The sequence below is a fragment of the Tympanuchus pallidicinctus genome, unplaced genomic scaffold, assembly GCF_026119805.1.
Source record: "Tympanuchus pallidicinctus isolate F22 unplaced genomic scaffold, pur_lepc_1.0 scaffold15, whole genome shotgun sequence".
NCBI lineage: Eukaryota > Metazoa > Chordata > Aves > Galliformes > Phasianidae > Tympanuchus > Tympanuchus pallidicinctus.
The window spans coordinates 2414129-2432866 of record NW_026294669.1 but is presented as its reverse complement, the minus strand read 5'-3'; the positions used below and the strand labels follow the sequence as shown (position 1 = coordinate 2432866).

The 18738-nt window shown below is 38.5% G+C and overlaps 1 long non-coding RNA gene across 1 annotated transcript in view; it reads right to left on the bottom strand.

The window, feature by feature from the left end:
- The window catches only part of LOC128077085 (uncharacterized), a 125066-nt gene extending 106328 nt beyond the window's left edge, over positions 1–18738 (bottom strand). Inside the window, exon 1 of the long non-coding RNA XR_008204823.1 lies at positions 18671–18738. This is a non-coding gene — a long non-coding RNA (uncharacterized LOC128077085). The remainder of the gene's footprint in view (positions 1–18670) is intronic.

Sequence of the window (18738 nt, the reverse complement as noted above, 5' to 3'; positions counted from 1 at the left end):
AACAGAGACAATTATCTGAAATGTGTTTGCAGTGGCAAAACAAAAAGAAACAACCATTTAGCAAGGTGGCAGTGAATGGCTCTGTGAGTTACCATCCGAGTTTGGCAGCAAAAGCAAACAGCCAAAGTGCAAAGCACCTCCATACATGAGACTTCAGCTGAACTTTATCCTTGGCAGAATGATTTTAAATCAGTGACAGAAGGTTGATGGAAGAATAATGAAAATGGTAAGTCAGAGAGAACAAAACTCTAAAATACATACATATATATATATATATATATATATATAAATAACGACAGGTTAAGACATTACAAATAAACAAGGGGGAAATAAGGACTGACTTCATATTTTTAAGTAGTAAAAGTGTTAGTGCTGAAAATGCTGTATTTATCTCTGCAGGAGTTTTGCCATTGCCTTTATGGGCACGGTGAGTTGGCTCATTGAGAAGTAGGAAGGGAGAAATACAAAATAAAAATCAGAAACTAATTTCAAGTTAGGACTTATTAAATCTGCTAAAAGTATGGTATTTTGAACCAAGAAAGCTACTTAAAAGAAATGATGGAAATCCCAGCACACATCATACTCAAAATGGCCCAAAAACAACCCAGAAAGCACAAACAAGGTATAGTCCTATACTGACAGCTGAATTAAATGTTGTCAGGAAATGTCTACGGCTTGCAAATCCACCAATACTGCAGAAATAACTTTAAAAATCAGTAGAGAGATCTGTCCAGATGGAAAGAAAGTTCATATTCACCAGTGCTAATTCTAATAATAATCACAGTCCATAATAGGCTCTGCTCGTGTCAGTCTCTATTCTATATTCCTCTGACTCTGACTCACCATGAGATTCTGTTTCTATATCCTCCTGCTTAACTTGGATGTAGATTGAGCTGGTATTAGACAGCAACACATGGTACAACCTGATGGAAACTCTTAAATGCTTGTTAGTTCTGCAGCAGACTTGAGCAAGATCTTAGTCTTGTACCAGGACATGTTTACTGCTTACTGCTGTCCTCCAAGCTAACAGTGGCCAAATGATGGTCACAGCTTAAGCACGGGCCTCTAAAACACCACACCTGCACTCTCAGAGGGCTGTGCTCAAGCCTACATGCTCTGTGAGCAGCCCCAGCTACAAAAGCACAAAGATGTGGCTAACTTTGCTTCCAACACCGGATTTCAGTGGGACTCGAGTCCTCATCACACCCTTCTCTTCAGATTACTTTTTCAACAGAGAAACAAAACTAGAACCCAAGGTATCTATGGTAGTGTTCCATATCACTGCACTTTCACCCTAAAATGAGCAACAAGAAAACTCTTACAAAATAGGACATGGGCTCTGTGCAAATAATTTACAAGGTTCCCCCTGTGCCCAAAAATGGATGTGCTGGTGGGAGCAGAAGGGAAATGTCTGCAGAAGCAAACTGCAGGAACACGATGGGTGGTTCTTACCTACCTGTTACTTAAAAAGACAAGGAACAAGTGGTAACAATTACATGTGCACAGAGGTGAACTCACAAGAAGCTAAACCCTTCAGAGCCATGTTATTATTTCTAACAGATAAAAGACACCAACAATTTACGTTTCATGTCACTACTGTCATTGCATCGAGTCTGGACAATCAGGGACCACAGGAAAAAAAAACAACAGACAGTAATTGAACTCAATGTGGGATTTTTATACTTAAAGTAGAATTACATGTACTTACATCACCTCTTCACCTGACCCAGGCTCATATTTACAATCACGGTGTGAAAGACACCCCACCATCTGTGATTTTTATTGAAAGAAAATACCAAGCCATAAGAAGCAGCTAATACTAACTGCAGCAGCTGTGCACTGTCTCCAAAGAGAATTATGGGACATGCATTGAATGCATGGCATTGCTCTGTAAGGATTTGATTAGATACAGTTTGGTAAGAAAAAATGTTATCCATCGCATAAACAGTCTGCTATTTTAGAAGTTAACTTCTGAATGTAGAGCTTAGGACAGATTCTTTCCTGTGCTTCACGTGTAGAGCAATTCCAAAAAGCATTTCAGTGGTTATTATAGAAGTAATTAATTCTGTCCATAGAACAGGGAGCTACGGCAATTTCAGATAAAAAGTAGCTATAAAATGAATTAAAACTCACAAGAAAACATTACTAAAGGCAGTTACCATTTTTTTAAAATGTTTTTAGGAGTATCTGCTCTTGAAATGCAGAGCATAACAGCATCTAGCAAAAACCTCCTTTGAAGATTATCACTGTAAGAAGTGAAATATGCAGTGTAACTACATTTAAGATGTTATCCCTGGAATTCTCAACTACCACTGGCACATATGGTACAAATCCTGCATCTTTAAAGTCATGAGCTGACTGTAACAGTGGAAGCACAGAGGATTTAATTAAATTTTAGCAAATCATCTTGTGTTAATTGTTGATACCTATTTATGGTGTTATAAAAGCAAATAAACAATTACTACACTGGAATTAGGTTCTCATCTACCATGTGCACCACAACTACTGCAACTGTATGTTGGAGAGGTGATGTTACAATGCAGTAGAGATCTGTGACATCCTATACGTTCTGACCTTCCACCATCTATAAAACTTGCTTTGATGTAATAATTCACATACCTCTCAAACTTATCAAGCAAACAGAGAAATCTTCATTGCTTTCATTAAGTTCAACCATCCTCATTTCCTTCCGTTAATGAAATGAAAATATTACTCTGCTGGATTGATTGTGCCACTTTTTGAGCCCTGCGCTGTTGTAAACATCACACCTCGTAAGAGCCAAGGATGAGATTTGTTGCTTTGTTTAATCACAGCATCCAAGAGGAGAATAAAAGTCATCTTCATTTACATCATATTTTGATATGTGAGAATGCATCATGCTTACAAATTATCTTGAACAATAATTTTCACTCACATGACACTTCTCTAAACATTAAGAACAAACAAATGGGAGAAAACAAGCAATAAAAAAGTAGTATGTCTTTTCTTACTAAGATTTTATACATCACTGGCTTGAAATAATCTGGATGCTATTTCCATCCACCTAAAAATAACTCACAGTGCAGCATTTTCTTGTTACTATTGGGGGGTAGGAAAGCAAAAATAGCTTTCCAGAAGAATATCTGGCATAGGAACAGTATGCTATATTTTTTTTAATGAAAGATCTCATGACACTCAGGCATCTGCAACTCAAGAACACGAAAAATCAGCTGGAGCTCTCATGCCAGTGAACACAGCAAAATGCACCTTATATTCCCCAAAGCTCTTTACATGCAAAGAAGCACATTATAACGATGCAGGATAACAAATATTGAACAAGTTGATTTATAGTACAAAATAAAATACTATCAGGCAACAAACATACTATTAAGCACTGTATTTAATACCAGGAGGCATCAGTCATGGTGCAGAAATTTCTCCCACTAGCTCCTCATGGGGACCTGCAAGTATGACTCCACTGAAAGCTCTCTTAAATGAAACACAGCACACTTAGAGCACAACAAGGAAAAAGAACTCTACTGGCATCAGTTTATTAGTTAATGGTCCAATACAAAGCCCAATTCTGAAGTTCTTTCTGCCATACTTCATTCTCATCCCAGTACTGGATTCCTCCTGAGCACGTGAGCAAAATCACAGCTGAATCTCCTGATATAACACAAAGCTAAAAATGTTGTCCTAGGTTATCAAAATGACTCAAACGAGGACACAGCAAAGCACAGTAAACAACTGGTCACATGATTACACATGGTAAACCAGGAGGTCACTCTGTAAGGACAGTATGAGCTTAAAAAAGCTCGAGAAAGAAATAGGAAACTGAACCAATAACCAAAATGCTACTATGAGCTCATCCTTCATTTTAAGAGATACTGTAGTAGCAGTAAAGAGAATATTAGGACTATTTTGGCCTCAGCTATGCAAGGATGATTGGTGAGCTGTCTGAAGGGAAACACCGTACTTTAAAAACGGCCACAGCGCTTTTGAAGTGAAACTGTATCACAGTAAGCAAATAAAAGGATTCATTCAGGACCTGTTTCAGACAGCTGGCGTTATCATCTACCTACCTACAACCTCATCTGGAATTCACTGCTGTGAGAACAAAAAAAAAAAAAGGATTTGAAAAAAGAAATGCAAAGTTGTGTTCAGAGTTCCCCAGTCTCCCTCATATATGCACACGGATAGGTCTTAAACATTTCATTAGCCAAAATTTTCCACTGAAGTACTGTACCTTGTAACAAAAAAAGTATTTTATCTGTAAGCACTCTGTAAACTGTAGCTGGGCTTGCTTTAGCTCACAGGTATAGAGTTTGGAAGCGATTAATTACATCTATCTCCTCCTGCAGAACTCACTCACGCATGCTATATGCCAGCTGCACCACGTATGTATCCCCTCACACTCAGAGGACCACAGCACGTGGCCTGTCTTTCATTTCTTCTACATCCAGGTCCCAGTGAGGCACAGAACATGGGTCTACACCCTCACTCAGCAGCTCCTTTCTAGCTGGAGACCCGACCAGCACAGCCACAGCAAGGTATTGATTTGATACCTCTCTCAAGTTCTACTCATAGCCCCAAAAAGTACTGGTCACCCACGAGAAAAAAAAAAATAGAAAGCTTAACTTTGGAATGAGAGCAAAGTTTTCCAGCCAGTCTCTCACATTTATCCTACTCAAGGATGCAAGGGAACACCACCTACATTTTAATTATTTCATATTCCTCCTCCTACGCTGGATTTCTGTACTCCATTGGCAACAGATTCCGCTCCTCAACTACTCACATAAATGCCTTCACACTTCTTTCCCCTACCTTGCAAACCAAAAGCTTCATGTTCTTCTAATTCCGTCTTAAAGCCCACTTCAATCTGTGCTGCCCCCAGGAAAACACCAGCTGGTGATGCTGGGGTACCTCAGAGCACGGGGACTTCTTGGCCTGAAGGTTAATGGTATTGTAGGACTGCACAAAGAAAACTGCTGGGATTGTGGTCTGGAGTTTTGTGTGAGAAGTGTAGAGAGGTGATAGACAATCAGGGCCTTGGAGAACTTCTGCTTCCAGCAGCCCATCGCTTTTTTGGTTTGTTTCCCAACATAGATTTGCGTTTCCCATACTACCAACAGCTTATAGACACTATCAATTACAGAACAGGGACCATATGGCAGAAGTTTGTCCTATTTTGTAATTGGACACCTCCCAAAATATTCATAGCTACGTGGTCACAACTAGAATTTTAGTATTATATTAAAATTTCCAGACTTTACACATTTCAGAAATCTAAAGGCAAGTAATGCTACTCATTCAACACATTATAAGAGATGTCACAACAAAAAGCACTTTTTCCTTAAATATGCAAACCCTGAAGTCATGGGATTCTGAGAGAGTTTGATGTAAAATGAGGGACTGTATTTTCAAATAATCTTTTTCCCCAGTGCAAACTGCTCAGAGAAAACAAACACACACACACACAGCAACCTTGGTAATGGATACACAGGTAAATGTCCTGAGCCACGCTCACCACGTAGCTCTGTTTGCCTTCTCTGACATACCTGAGTCAACAGTAGGGTGGGAAAGGCACAGAGCAGCGTGGTCTGCTGTGAAACCCTGATAGGACTTTTCTGGTTTTTAAGTTAAATAATTCAAAATTTGACAAATGCTGATAAATCGTTCAGTAGGTATGGCAGTCCACGTTGTAAAATCATTACTGTCTAGAGGACTGAAGTGTCTCACCCTGCTTAGTAAAGTACTGCTTGTCCACAAACCACAAGTGTGCACCACAGACAGAGGTAACAGTTCTTGCACTAAATTGTTTTTGAGTGAAAAAAACAGACATCTAGTGGGACTTCAATGCCTCCCACCTGTTAGCTCAAAACTCCATCGGTAGAACACAGCATTTGGGTGGGTGCAGCAGCCAAAAAAACACTGGGTGGGAAACAGCAGAACGTCCTACAGTTCTGCAGCTCTTGGGGCAGCTCCTGGAATCTGTTCTCCATGAACAAATGCAACTTCCCATCTTCAGACCTCACGAGAAAGACAACGGACCACAATTCCTACCTGCAGGATTAGGAACTTTCTTCCTCTTTCTAGAATAATGCAACATAATTTCTTGCTAGAAGCAAAGAAAGGACAATTTTAGTCAGGGTAACTACTTCACATAACTCTACTAAAAAAAAAAAAACAACAACAACAAAAAAAAGCAGCCTACTCAATTAGTTAGGCTTCAGCTGTAGCTTGAGCCTAAGGACACATCAAAAACTCAGGCTTTTTAATCTGATTTATAGGATTTCTTGAGGCACCATGCTTTCATCATTTTTAAATATCAAAAAAATTGAGTGGTCTTGTGAAATTCATGTGATAGATTTTGTGGGCTGTGTACCAACACAGCTAACCACGAGTTCAGCCACCACCCCTAACCTACAAGACTGCTGTGACAAACACAACACAAGAGATTAATCAATGAAGAACACAAATCCCAGCAACAGAGGAACCACTAAAAATAATATAAAAATACCAAATTTTGCAAAACTAAAAAAAAAATAATATCAGTAAGCATCATATGATTCTTAGGCATGGTATCTTTTAATTAGTAATCCAGAGTTGTAAGGAGTTTATGCATTACTAAGTCCTCACTGACTAAGCAATAGCAGACCTGAGCATTAAACCAGAAAGCACCCCAATAATTCCCAGTACTGCCAAACCTCAGTTCTCAACTCTTGTGTACTTTTATGTACTTTTTTTGTGTACTCTGTGCTGTTCTCAGCACCAAAGATGGCTGCATTTCAGCAGTGACACCGTGATGCATAGTTTGCACAACAGGAAAAACTCTTGGGATGAAAAGTGCTGTACAAATCATTCATAGTACCACTAGTGTTCCAGTACTGACATTGATTACATGCATGAAAACACTTCTACTTACTGAAAAAACAAAGCATGACTGTCCAGTGTTCGGCTATACGTCCTCTATCTACTTACACCTGTTATCTTAGTTATTTTTGGAAAGGGCTGTAGCAGCACAGTTTAAGCGTAGATTTCACTACAGCTATAGCAAAGTGCTCAACCTGTTGGCCAATTCAATCAAGTGGGGCTCTCCATGGCTGGTGTCACAGAAAGCCAAGGGAAGTGCTGCACCACAGAGAATACGAACACGGGACGCGTGAGCTGCTGTGAGGAGGCTCATCGCAGGGCGATGCCTAACCGTAAAGGAAACAGCCAAGGAGAAAATTCTGCAGTGCAGCTGTGGCAGAGATGCAAACAAAGATTAACCAGAACATGATTGCGTCCCTGAAGGACACCACAGTCTGTATAGGAACACTGTTTGGTTCTGAATAACTTTCGTTGGATGTGTCATCTGAGCACCACCAAGGCCCCATCAGCCCTCCGTCCTGCAGTTGGGATCTTTCTGAACAGGACTTGGTACCCTGAACTCTTGCTTTGTATGTGGTTTTTCTCCTCTGTTTCTCCTCAACAGCCACTGAGGATGAGCTAAGTAGCTATTTGTGCTTTTGGCCTCTGCAGCCTCCTATAGCAGAAAATCCCCAAATTCAATTCTGTGTTAAGAGTGCTTCATATTCACATACTGTTTCTCGCCTTGTGAAAAGTGATCTAAAATTATGTCCTGTGCACATTTCCCATGCTATTCATGAATTCATATGCCCCCTTCATAACTCTCCAGTTAGCACTCTCTTTTCAAAGCAAAAAAAATCCATCTCTCTTCACAGAGCAGTTGTTTCTTAATTTCGACCACTGCATCTCCTGGCTGCATGTTCTAAAGTTACTGCCTGCCCCCTCTAAGATCACAGTGCTGCTTTACACCGATCACTGGTTGCTTTGTTGCAGTTAAAAATCACAGCTATGGTGAAAAAACAACTCACACCCACTGTTAAATGTTTTCTCTTATTCATAAATACAGGCAGAAATGAGCACTCAGAAGTGAATAACAGTACTTTATCACTTACACATGATATATTGGTCCAGTGATTTCTCACAAACATTTTAGACCATGGGTCACTGCCTTAAAATAAAACAAAAAACATCATCAATTTTGAACAGAGCATATTTTCCCCTGACCTGTATGAAGACTTTAACTTTAAATTTGAAGGAGTCGGTCTTCCCATAAAACTTTGCCCTTGGCCCCAGATCAGCACTACAACATTGGGGTTGGAAACTGATGATTACTTCATAGCTACCAACTAGATTTTCTATTACATGACAGTGAAAATAAAAATATGGTTCTGGCTGCCCCACAGTTCTCATCTCTAGTCCTCTCAGAGCACCCAAGTAGAGCAGAATGACATCCCTTACCTCCACCACAGAGGAGCAGAGCAACTAAGAGTTACAAGAAGACAGCTTCTATCTACCAATCACAGGGAGACTGCATGAAAATATTGCTGCCCACGTTTGTAATTAGAGAAAACACAGGTAAGCCCTCAGCAGTATAAGGTTGTCACTCTGGGTAGATACACACCGTGGAGAAATACCAGAGAGAGCATATGGGCAGTAAATCAGCCATTGTGCCTAAGAAGATCTCAGACAGGCAAAAAAAACCTCAGCAAGCTGAAACAGCTGTGCCCCAGGAAACAGCAGAACAAATGGATTTGCTGCCTCCTGACTCCAGTGATACCAACATCTCTGTAGAGAACAGCAGGGAAATAAGGGAAACTGGAACCTGCAAGTTAATTTATTTGATAAACAAGTTATAAATACCCAAAATTCTGCATCATTCCAGTACTTAGCATACCGTTAGACATGGAAAGTGCAAAACAATGTGAAGAGGATAACTCTGGTAACAGACACTGACTATGGGGTGCTGTGTTTCACACGGGCTTCTGTCACACAGTACTGAGCAGCAACAGCAAAGACTACAGGGTCTGTCTTCTATAGCTCCATCTGCACTGCACAATGCAGTGCAACTCAGGTACACAAGCACTGAATGAGGCTGCTCTGTTATATGCTAAAGAACATTGCCATGCACAAGTATCAGGGCAGGTCTTCAGTGTAGTACAGCTACTTCAGTGTAACACAAGTTGATTCACAAAGAACAAAATAATCCTAAGGCAGCTATGCTGCTTTCATTTCTGGAGAGGGCTTTAGCACTGATCTGGGTAGCTCAATTTGGCACTGTAGAGTAGCAGAGTATCATGGCAGATTCTCTATGCATTAAGGACTATGCTGCCTGCTTTACCACGGAACCTGCAGGTGGAGGTGTCAAGGCAGAATGACTTTCTGCCAGAATGTGCCACTGGATGTGGCCAGCACACAGCCCACAGCACTGCAAATTCAGCATGAAACTGTGCAAGAAGCAGAACTGGCATCTTAGTTAATTAAGACCAACTGCATAAATCCCTAGCCTCTAAGAAGATATATTTTGGATGCAGCTGACTGGAGGAATCCTCATAACCATCTTTCCCCAGCAAAGGCTTGCACTGCAGCAATCCTCTCTAAACCACAGAACCACACAGGCAAACGTTCCTGATCCACCTGTATCAAACAGACTCATCCTACCAAATAGTACAGTGCATATTAATAGTTCACTTAAATTTAACTCAGTCATTTTAAGAGACCTGGATTAAGAAATTACTGTATGTGCAGTTCTGTCAGCAGCTTTTCTTAGCTTCTGGCATAGATGGAGGGATGAAGTATGGAAGTACCTCATAAGAAGTCCCAGTTGCAGCTAGAATGATACATCTGGACACAGCAGTACATCTTTGCTGCTTCAACAGAAATAAAAGAAAATGAAGTAGAGCTTGACTTACAATTTATCCATCTGAATTCCCTATGGTAAGGAATTCACTATCAGACAGGTATTTCTTTTTGGTCATCACCTTGTTACCCTGAGAACCTGTTGAAGGCAGCTGTTGGAAGGATTTGGTTTTAATCAACTCATCCATACTTTTTGACACTGGCCTTGCCTACAGACTAATAATAACATGGAGATTCATTGGTATGCAGTAAGAATATTTAAGTTATTTTATTTCAGCAGGATGAAGTAAAGTAACAGATTTCGGCTTTTAAAAACATACCAGCAAGCCCAAAAAGATAGAGGAGAACAAGACAAGTGTCAAAACCCATAATGGTGTAAAGCTGCTTTCTACAAAAGCAGTCAAGACAATAGGGTATGTTCTCACACCCCATAATTAACTCCAACTTTTTAGGTTGTTAATGGCATTTTGTTTATTAAGAACAAGTAGACATAGTGAAGTCAGAAAGGATTGCCATCTTCCTTTGAGAAACCAGTCATCAAAAATATTCCTCTGAAAAACAACTAGCTTGGTGCTGGATATTGGTATTGGATAACACTCTTAGAAAGCTTCAAGTACTGAACACCTTCATATGCTTTCTGCTCTGTTAGCTGGATTACTAATGCTGCAGAAATCCTCTGACTGGCTCATGACAAGCCAACCCAAATCAGACCTATAGTCTTGGGAAACCATTACTGTCTGATTATATGTTTTAGGGCCGCCGTGAAAGAAGAGGCGGGTGTTCTAAAATAAACCTGCTAACACATCTATCTTAGGAACACACTCGGAGAGGAGGCAGAAACTGAGCTGAGGTGAATAGTGTTATTATGCCAGCTCTACAGTTCAAGGTAGAAACACACTCATCACTTTATATATATATATATATATATATATATTTTCATTTTGAAGATGCCTCCTAGCAGGAAGCTACTCAAACTGCTCCATAGAGTAGCTGATACTCAACACATCATCTGTAACTGATGAGACATTGGATGTGGTAGAAAAAGATGTGGTCAGCAATGTGAGCACAGAACTAAGACAGAGCAGGAACACAGTAAGGTGATGGAATTGATGGAAAAGTGGTTTAAGAATGCAAGTGTTTGGTTTTGCCTGCAAAAGGCTGAACTGCCACCCATGTCATTACTCCACATCTAGGAAGAGCAAACTGTTTCTTCTAATATTTAAAGCAAAAAAAATAGCTACTATTGCATCTACTTAACATTCTTTAGTGGAAGCCATCAAATTTCAACCAACTACACTGAACTGATCTCACCAGCACATTCTAGAAGTGCAACTACATTCAGACAGAAATAAAGGCATTTATTTCCATAGTCATAAAAAAAAAAATATTAAGGGCTTAACAAGTCTAAAAGACACCATATATATATATATATATCAGTCAAACATTCAGATTAGTCATAAAATGCTCAAAATTTTTATTCATTTGCAATTATAATAAGGAATTCAAATAAATATCAAATCTCCTCTAGCCCAGCCCTCAAAAAAAAGTTTTAATGCATCTGAAAGACTACAAATATTAAGATCCGGCAAAGAGAATTCAAACTATTTCTGTATTAAAATTAAGAACTGCATACTTCAGAACTGCAGTTTTGCTTCAGTATTCTATCAGTTCTATTAGTTAATTTTATGCAGAAATTGAAAATAACAAAGCCAAACGTAAGAAACGATTGTCTGCGTTTTGTTTGGATTGTAATGGATGTCTTTGAGAACCTACCTGAACCTTCATAACAAAGCATCAGGTAAATCAGAGTTGTGAAACTCAGTTTTTCAGGATTTATTTGAAACATGCAATGTTAGCTCTTACATCTGGTGCTGAGAAGGATTAAATATTAAACCCAAAATATTTGTGTTTCTTGCTGCTGTTTCTGTTAAATTCAAGTAAAGTTGAATCCTTAAATACTATCAGAGCACTCCAAGTTTACTTTAAAATTTAAGCAACCAAAAAAAGAAGCTGGAAGAATATCTGCAAGAAAGATATCTGCAAGAAAAATATACAGCAAACTTATTTCAAAACAGGAATTTCACTGCAGAGCAAGTGATCTTTTATGCAGAAGATGGATGTGTACAAGAAAGATCTGTCATGAGAAAAGTTCTTTTTTATGCTACACTATGCACCTTTCAAATAAATAAAAATATGGTTTTTTCATCTAAGAGAAACAGAATAAAAATCATCCATTCTGCTAACGATGACATATTTATAAAATACGTTCTATTTACTTCCTTTATACGCAGTCATTATTTACTTCAGATTGCCTGTAAAGATGCACTACATAAAAAGTAACATAATATTTAAGGGTACTTGTTCAGCAGATGCTCTGAATTTTCTTTTCCTCTAAATACCGTCTACTTTTAACAAGTTACTGTTATATTCCTACCTTTATTATAGGAAACGAAGCAGGAACTCTGAGGTCCCCATAGCCCTCCAGAATGGTAGGGAAGGAAGAAAAAAGCTGAGTTGTGTCACCAGATATCAGAACACGTTGGGCACAGAAGAGGGAGTCGTGGTGTTTCTGAAGGATGCGTATTAATTCGACTGGATACTGCGAGATGATTACATCTGTGGCACTGTCCTATTAATTTCATGACCCTCTTTCTCCTTTCTTGAAGGGTTACTGCTATGCTTTCTCAGTTATTGATAATAGTCCCTAATAGTCCTTTCCTGAGTAATACCACAGAGCAAAGGGAAGAAAAGAGAAGCAGCATTAATTTGAGTGTTTGAGGTTAAACGAGCAGAATTAGCACAAAACAGTAGAAAATAGAAAAGCAGTAGACCACAAGATGAGACTTGTTTCATTATCTATAAGTAGCACAATGTGTAGGAGCACATAAAGTGTGGCTACATTTCAAATATAAAAATATTACCATGAGGCTTCACCCACCCACTCTATTATACTCTCCAAGAGAAAAGAGAGTAGGTAGACAATGAAATTCTTAGTTCACTGCCAAGAATTCCAGTGCAAACAAATTATCAGGAGAATCAGATAAGAATAATGATGTGATATTGATAGAGAAAGCAGAAGCTTGGTATAAATTAAAGTTTAAAATAAACTGTAGGAGTGACAGGAAGAAAAGGTAAAAAGGCAGGCAGAGAATAAGATCTGTGTTTTGATAGAGAAAAGGGTATGTAAGTCCTGCACACATCTCTGATAACAGCACGAACAGACAGATATCATGCTGAATGCAGTCTTCTCAGATAACAAGAACAACAATGCGAGACACTGCCTAAGTAAAAGGCACTTTGTTCAACACAAAACAGTTCCTGGTTGTCAAACTTGCAAGAGCAAAATTACTTGAAAAATAACTTGCAGTAAGCTGCACTAAGCAATGAAGAGCACTTTAGTTTCTTCTAACGTTTAAAAGTTAGTTCAAGATTTCAGGAGCTGAATCAACTCACTTTGAGAGGATAATGTAGTAGTCATAGCATTGCAACACTCAAGTTAAACTATTTTTACCCTGCCTGGCTTACTTCCCAGTGTTACCTGGTTGGAAGTGATTGGGTATGAAATCAGAATGCCCCTCAACAGGCCTTCATTAATGGCCTCAAGAATCATTTCACTGACCTAGTTTTTCCTCCATCTAGATGTTCGCTCCTCATGGTATCTCACTACAATGTATTTGATCCATTTCTACAGGGAATTCCTTAAAAGATGCATCCCCATTCAAGGCCAAAGATCTATGCACTCTGCTGTAGATAAACATATCAAAAATGTGTATTATTCCAGCAAAGACAGATAGAATGAAATGCTATAGAGAAACATGCAAATGTAGAAATTATGATAAGGTGATTTTGCTTGGTTGCAAGTGAAATTTAAACAGTTCAATGAATTGGCAATAGTACTGTACAGAATCAGAGAATCAGCATAAAATGAAAATCAGAAGACCTAGAGGAATTCAGATGAATGAGCTTTTAAAGGTGGAGTAACTAAGAAAATGAAACAATTCTGAGAGAACGTGATGTTGCACCAACATGTGGGAGTGCCTAAATAACTTGGAAGCCCTACAGTAAAAGGCCAAAGAGCTCACAGTGAGGCAGTCAGGCAGCCACCACCAAGGCAATCAACTGCATTTGCTGATTCCTTCAATGAAAGACAAATTATTTTCTTTGTCTACATGAAAGACTGCAACATGAGTGAACACAGCACATTAGGTTCCCTTTGCAAGAACCTGTAATAGAATATGTTAAAATTGATGGAATTTTACGTACTTGCGTTTAGTTTTATCAGATGTATGCAGCAGTTGCATTTAGGCAGATAATGCAATTAAATCTGAGTAATGCAGGTATGGTCAAATGGTCATGGAAGGAAAAGTTGTTATGTAAGTTGTTTCTTGCCACTAAAAACAACCCACCTGTGTCAGTAGTTAACCACACCAGAAGAGTTTGAAATAAATGTCTTGGAACACATGGAAGCTAATGCTATAAACAGCCTCACACAGAAGAGCCACAGACTTAACGTGAATATGACATCTATTTGTAAATATTTACTGATTCCTTAGTACTTAAAATACTATTACAGTTCTAAAATGAAAACTGCACCATATTGTTTTACACCCACACACTACTTAAACTCAAGTTAGTTTACAATTAGAGTAGTACTACAACCAGTACAATGAGACACTGACACTTCCCAGCTAACCATACTGAATATTTGAATTACATTTTTTAAACGTTCACATCGTGTTCAAGATTATTTGGGCACAAGTTTGAAATATCACATTTATTGCGCGATTTGTTTTGAAGGAGTTACACTTTTCTGATTCTTTAAGCTCTTTACAACTCCCTCATCTCATTTGCAGGGCTGGGGATCTTTAAACCCACTCTCTTCATAGTTAAAAACAATGTAACGAGATTAGGCTGGGAGCCAACAAAATCAACTGCGTGCCAACCAGTCTCCTGAATTCTAATTAGAACATCATTCCTCTCAGATCTCCATTTCTCTAACATAAGTACAATACAATTATTTCTATGATTATATCACTGAAATAATGGCCTATTCTAGGAATATATTGCAAGATCGAAGCAATTAAAAGGTGATACTAATAGGACAAGTCGTCGAAAGTTATTAATAGGTAATTACCCCAGAATGTTATATACTAATCCAGAAAAGATTAATGGAACTGCAAAAAAAATACATATACATATTCAAAGCAGAGAATAATTTGATAAACAAGAGCACACAGAGAAGAGTAACGAGAGTATATGTAACAGGCCTTTCTTGGCAGGCAAAGAATTTCTAATGCCTGCTATTCACTTTTTGTAACTCGCTTTGCCATTTATATGACAACTTACACCAAAGGGAGAACAGCTTGCTCAGTCAGCCTTGAGAAGTTCTTCACTTTCAGCCTCTGATTTAAGAATGGCTTTAAAAAATTGCTGCTTTATTAATTTGATTGGCTGCAATCAGATCACCAAACCCAGTTTGCACACGCTCAATGCATTCACTGAAGTGAAAGATCACAACTGCTCTATATGAACAGTAAATACATGCATCTCTTCTCATCATCGTTTAAATAAAATTTAAACTCTTCTTTCTGCTATTTCCTGAGCAATGCAGCTGCAGATGCCTGCTCCAGCCCCATGTGATGAGAACCTCCTGAGCCCCTTTTCCAACCTCAGCCATTCCGTGTCAATCTGAGATTCTCTCACATTCTACACCAACATCTCCAAATTCCTCCTCAGTTTTCACTTCTGCACCTTTTGGGTTAATCTTACAAGCTGTACTGAGAACATCTGAGAACAAATCTCAGATCAGTCAAGCTTGACTTTGAATCAAATTTCACAGAACTTCATATTACCTTATCATCCATAATACTGAGTCAGTAAGAGCTCCAGTACCTGGTAAGTTTGGCAAAAAGGTGTTATTTGGCCAAATGATCTCCCTGAAACCTACCTAAGGCCCCTACAGTATCAGGCAGAATGTTGTTTTCAAATCAAAAACACTTTCAAGAAAACATTGCAAGTTAAATCAGGTGCTATTATCCATCTCTTGTATGGGACAGAGCTGGAAAAGCTCATGCTGAAATCAGTATTGAAAGTAGTCTTGTAGTAATTACTTACCTAATTGCAAACAGCAAAATGAAAACAGCATTTGTATTTTAAGCAATAAATGACCTAGATATGCATATTAGTAGCAGAAGTATACATTTACTGAAATCTGTGTCACATTTCATGCAAAATAAACTTAATCCAAAATCAAGAAAATAAAGGGAAGCACGAAATGGATACATTCAGCATAATGCACACATTTACCACAGTAGGGTCACCTATTAACATGAATCACAAAGTGTGTAAACATTCACAGTGCATATTTTAGCAGTTGGTTTTCAATTATGGTATTTTTGCATCTACATGAAGACATTAAAAGGATAATAAAGTAATTAAAATCCTTTTAGGTCTACCACCTTAGAACAAATCACAGATTTCTAGTGTAGGTCAAATTTAATTACAATAGAGATTATTAATTGTTCCTCAAGTTGGGTGTAATTTACACAAGGCAGTAATCAATACTGCCTGGGGGAAAAAGTGATGCTCCTCATAGCACATCTCAAGCTAAACACCACAATTTAGATTCAGTGGGAATTTAAGTACATACCTGCTTTGCAGACCGACCAGACAACAGTGCCCATTTCTGTGCCATATTCTTCACTATACAACACAAACTCATTTACACAGCAACAGCAAATGTTGTGTGTAATGGTTTCTACAAAGATACAAGGAAAAAAAATACCTAAAAAATGAAAATTGGTTTCCAAGTGCCAGCACTTGATTTGCCAATACAACTACTCCATATTTAGTGACTTCCATCTAGGATTTTCAAAGTCTTTTTTTATTTTCAAGCTAACATCATAGCAAAACTGAACACACAGCAAAGCAAGACTGCAATCCAGCTCTCTTTTTCCAGTGCCATGAAGGACACAGCTACCAAACCCCATTACAGAACCACATCTCTATCTTCTAAGGACCACTGTGTGCACTGTCACCTTCCATTCTACATCACACTTGTATACACTGCTATTAAAGGTGATTTTGGTGTCTTTGGAGATGAGTGGCACGAGTGCCACCAGAACACGTACATATGTATATGTTATACATATGCAGTGAGCAGTACTGACACCATTCTCTCTATCACTGTTCCTCATATGCCCCAGTGAAAGCTAACAAGACTGAGGAAGCAGCACACAGCAGCAGAACTGCAAGCAAATCAATGCAACTCCAGCATTTCCAATGGACCTTTTAACATCTCAGCCTGCTCTTGCTGAAGGCCTGTCTTACATCTATGCATGGCATGAGAGATCAAGCAGCAGCAGTTACTTCTTTATTCATCTCTTATAAGCCAGCCTGAGAGTCAAGCTGGTGGAAAATTCAGTTTCTTCAATCTCATCCCTGCTTTTTGCAGAAAATTTTATCCACCTCTTCCCCCTGGAATTCTTACTTTAGTTTGGTAACAGTGGAGTTAATGGGAGAGGTGCAGGAGTCAGGAGCACAAAGACACTGCAAGGACAGAATGGGGAAGGAAAGGTGAGGGAAAGCAAATGTGAGGGGAAAAAAAACTCAGCCATGCTCAACAGAAACAAGACATTTATCAATTATTTGTCCATCTTTTCAGAACTTCTAATGTCTTACAGGGCACTGAGCTTTAAAAACCTTGAAGACAATCACATGACTGGAATTTCCACTCGATTGTCCCCAAAAGCACATTGCCTCTGCAGCTCATTTTAGCACTGAGCAGAGCAATCTTACACTTTAATGCATTCAGAACTGAGGAAAGTTCTTTCTACAAGAAAATGTGATTGATTGTTACAATGACAGTAATTGCATTTTAGTAAAAGTAACCATTATGGTAATTTTCCTCAAGGAAGAGGCATTTAACTAACTTAAGTAACTTGTTACTTTTCAACATATTAACTTTGGCAAATTTAACATTACAGATGTACAGAGTTCACAGACACAACAATATGCATCACTTAGTGAGTGTGCACACTTTTTTCATTCTAGATATCAAGCAATGTTTCAAAACAGTATAAGCTAAGAAAAAATATGCATTCATAAGATAGCATTAATTAAACGTTAAGAACAGCTACAGTGCATCTATTGCCAAGTCCCCTGTTTAAAAATTCTGTGTTTAAAGTAGCAAACTTCAGATCATTATGAGATATTAATTCCTAAGCATCTACCAAGATGAAAAACACAGTAAGAGATGTTAAAGCAAAGCAGATCGACAGTAAGCAGTGCCACACTACAAGAGACAGGCGACATAGAGAAACATCCTGGGGAAAAAAAAACAGAGCACCAAAAAAAGTACAGTATCCCATAGGTAACAGAGCACAGAGAGAAAGAGTAACTCCTGTGTACTTAACAGCACTTGTTACAGCTCAGCAATATCCCTAAGTAACAAAAACCAGAATCAGTATTTCATTTCATGTATTGCTTCCAAGTATTGCTTGAATGCTGCTAAGAAACCACGAAGAAGGCTGCTAAAAGCATTCATTCAGCAGAACATAAAGGCTGTAGCAACTTCTTACTAAAGCACAGCTTCTAGTAGTTAAAAACTACATCACCAACTAACTCAGCCTCCAGGTTCTGTCTCACAGTGCTTCAAATGAGTTACAAATAAAAAAAATTAAAAAAAAAAAAAAAAACCACCTTTAATTTTAACTTAATAACCATCCCTTATGCTTTAAAGACACTCTAAACTGGAGCTGGTTGGATTTCCACACTTTTGAAAATTTTTACACTAGAAAAGAATGTAAACCAGCTGGACTGATTGCTTGGGTGGCTGGTTTGATTTTTATTTTTTTTTATATTTTTAAGAAATTTCCTTTGAATGGTGTATAGTCAATGAACATACAGACGTAATAATTACGGAATATAAGAGAGTTTGGCAAGGCAGGTTATTACACCAAAAAAGAATAGATCGAGTGCCTACCCTTGTCCTGGGCTTGCTGTAAAACTCCAAAGGAGGGATCTCCAGAAGAGATCCTTCCCCACTGCCAG